Here is a 3599-nt window from a genome sequence, read left to right as displayed (position 1 = left end):
TGAGAAAGAGAGAGAAGAGACCGTGCGGCGGAGTTAAGTGTTCGCTGACCTTTACCAAGAGTCTGTCGGTGCGGTTCTCGGTAAAGGTACGAGACCTAGATCTAGGGTTTACACCTTTTCCGAGAGTCATGCTCGGTAAAGGATATAACCTAAGATCTAGTTTACCTTGTCCCTAGAGCGGCACTTGAAAATGCCACACATATCGAGAGCTGCACTCGGAAATGACACTCCTCCCTCATCTGTGCAAGCCCTAGGCATGCCACAAGGATATCACAAATGATTTCACATGCCGCTACCGGGCATAATTTCATTCGGCGCCTTGCTGATCTGCAATTTCCGGCGATGAAACCATAGCAGAGCAATAAATTTCTCGAATATTGCACGCGTCCCCGAAAAATGTGAGGCTGTGTGTGATAGCTAGCTTGTTAGGGATGATAGGCTACTCATATCAATAAGGAATTCTTTCTTTTCCGGGAGCCCATTCGGACATAACTCCAAAGTTAAGCGTGCTCAGCTTGGAGTAGTTTCCGGATGGGTGACCGACCGGGAAGTTGCTCCGGGGTGCGCACGAGTGAGCACAAAGTGCGCAGAAAAGACTAGTATTGATCTGTGGGGCCAGTCTAGATCCCGCCAGGAGTAACGACCACCGGCGGGTGTGTCCAGGGCGTTACACCGTGGCACATGCCATGCGGTTGCCCCCTCTTAGAGCACGAGAAGTTTCGAGGCCAACGGAGAAACATGACTAGCACTTCCTGCGCAAATTGGACATGTTATCTCTCGATACCCAAATACTAGCTCGGAGACAGTGCGGTTTACAAGCGGCCTTAGGGGAGGCTTACTCGAAACGCGTCCAAACTTTTACCACACCCTACAGAGGCCCTGTGATGACACCGTGCCAGATCTATGCCGACGGCCTGGCCCTCGACATAGCCATGTCCAGGAGAAACCAAGGAGCGCCATGTGGCATAGGTATGCCGACGGCCTGGTCAGCGTGTGTGATGGCGCCGTCTGGTGATAATCTCTGCTGACGGTGTATCTATGCTGACGGACGTACGGATGTCGTCGGCATATATGCCTATGCCGACGGTTTGACACAAGTACGTTTATGTTATCTATGCCGACGGCCACCGTCAGCATAGACCTAGGCCGACGGCATAGGGGAGTTAGTCCGGTAGTGGTGGGTGGAGAGAATTAAGATGAAACCAGAGAACTAACACCCGCAACATTTTTCCATCAGCAAACACATACTAGTATTTCATAAACAATGCAGAAGACATCCATGTTTTTTGTAAGAACATTTATGTTGCGAATATTATGATGAAAAGAGCATGACCATATATCCGAATAGGTTGGACTAATAGTTGTCTTGTCTAAAGTAAACGATGAAAACTTTTCATAGTAGATCTATCAAAAATGCTAGACGTACAGAAAACTTCTACAAGAATTAACGGACTAACCTTCTACCCTCACTAATCTGTTCCCCTTTGATTTTCAGAGTGGGTCCCGTTTCATCTTAACAACCAATCAATACACCCCATCTCCAGTCTAGCCCGTAAAACTCCTGTAGATGTAGCATTGCTGGTAGATCTATGGTGCCAATTAAAACGAGCTTTTGTATCTATCTTCGACACATGATAGCTTTTATCACTCGGTTTCAGAAGGGTCAAGGACATGACCAGCAAAGACCACCGTATGGGACACCTCCTCCACTATGTAGAAGGCAAAAGGATGGTCTGCTACAAAATCAACAGGCACGGACGGAGGTGTCCAACAATATAATACGGTCATGACGGCGGTGAATGCAGCCGCCTCGGTGCCTTCCTCGTTCACTTCCACAACCGCCCTGTGGAACACATCCTCTACCCGCAGCGGCACGTCGTTTCCGGCCGAGTCCTTGTCCACCATGTCAGACAGATCGGCCTCCCCGCTGAACGCCGCCCGGAGCCCCAACATCTCCAGAACTTTCTTCATGCTGCAGAAGAAGGACAACTTGAACTTGGGTAGCCGGAGCTTGGTCACGCTCCTAGACTGAGTCGGCAGGTGGTCGAACAGGAAGCTTGGCCCACCGGTCGCCATCTCGTCGGCAAGGCTACGCAGCCCGTCTCGCGCGGTCGGGAGGAAGACACACATCGAATAAGTGGCGCCGTTGTTGGCCGCCTTCTTGTAGGTGAGCTTAAGCAATGCTACACGTACAAAAGATTTACTAGGTTTTACAAAAAGGGTTAATTTGATTGGTCAATACGTGGGGAGGCGGTCCACCTCCCTGAAAATCAGGGGGGCAAGTTTGTGATTGGTTAGTAGATGAAAAAAATTCTAGTCAGCGTGTAATTGCGTGTAACTCTTTGTATGTTTAGCATTATTGCTTAAGCACCTTAAACCCGTCATATGTGGACACCAGGTACTTGTGGCGTCTGTTTCCGTCCATGAATGGCACCTGAACGGTGCTGCTGTCGAGGCGGTGTCGCGGTGGAACGTGTGGTCTTTTGTGCGGCTCTTGCTGAAGGCGTTCTCCCACATACCCTTGAAGTAGATGGCATTGGTGAGCACGAGCCTAGTGTCGCGGTGCACTGAGCCCCGTGGTAAGACGTTGGTGATGAGCTTCTTCGTGGCCTTAGAGACCCACCTGTTGATCTCCTTCCTCGCATCCTCCGGCTGCATGCAGGAGAGAGATGGATCAGCATTGAAACTTGAAATTGAAAGCCACAAATATACTCTATTTGATATCTCAATATATTTTTACAGATCGAGATGGCATCGCCGAAGAAGTATTGTACTGACCTTTTTCACAAAGCCGACGGCGCGTACGTCCGCCTTGTAGGACTTGACGGCGGCCTTCCGGTAGGCCGGCTTCAGCGCCAGATCTTTGTGGCACCACACGCTGCACGCGGACGTAACGACCAGCGGACCGGACGGATCGTCGGCGGCGAGGGCATGCTTCGACACTAGTCGCATGACCCCCGCGAGCTCGTCGCGCGAGGTCCCGCCGAGCACGGCTAGGATCTCGCCCATGGTGTCAGGAGGCCCGACGCGGTGTAGATGGACAGCGGCGAGAACATGATGTTCTGGCCCTCGTGCTCCACGCCGCCTAAGAATTTTTTGGAGAGGCGGAGGGCGAGCGCCGCCAGGCCGTCGGAGTCGGTAGACATCGTACGAGCCTTCTTGCTTGGACGTCTCGCCGCCTTCTCCATGGTGCCCTAGCTATAGCGCTTGCCGAGTCAAAAAGGGCTGCGCAGGGTGTTCACCTCTTTTTTTTGAAAGATCTAGCAATTGCTGGCGTTTTCATTGATCATAGCAGAAAGCAACGGAAAAACAACAATGGTGGTGAGGGTCTTAGGATCGAAGTTTTAGGGTTTAGGGAGTGCCACACACGGCCAAAAACCCTAGAAACAAGAGTGGGTTTATCTCTCAAGGGGGGTCCCCGAAGGGGCTCTCTAAGCATGCAACTCCTGTGGTTCTCCATAGCTCGATGTTGTCTCGTATGCGTTTGATGATTCCGGGTACGCACGGCAGTTGCTACCTGAAGGTGCTGTTGTTTCTCTCCTGCCAAATCTCCAAGCAAGCAAGCCAGCACAACGTCCGCACTCCCTTTCGCCATTGGT

General features: G+C 51.4%; 1 pseudogene; it reads right to left on the bottom strand.

The window, feature by feature from the left end:
• Nucleotides 1-1644: 1644 nt before the first annotated feature.
• LOC119304170 lies at nt 1645-3188 on the bottom strand (annotated as a pseudogene).
• Between the last annotated feature and the right edge of the window lie 411 nt (nt 3189-3599).

Source organism: Triticum dicoccoides, chromosome 5A, assembly GCF_002162155.2.
Source record: "Triticum dicoccoides isolate Atlit2015 ecotype Zavitan chromosome 5A, WEW_v2.0, whole genome shotgun sequence".
Classification (NCBI taxonomy): Eukaryota; Viridiplantae; Streptophyta; class Magnoliopsida; order Poales; family Poaceae; genus Triticum; species Triticum dicoccoides.
The sequence above is the reverse complement of the archived record's forward strand: the minus strand, read 5'-3'. Positions and strand labels throughout refer to the sequence as shown.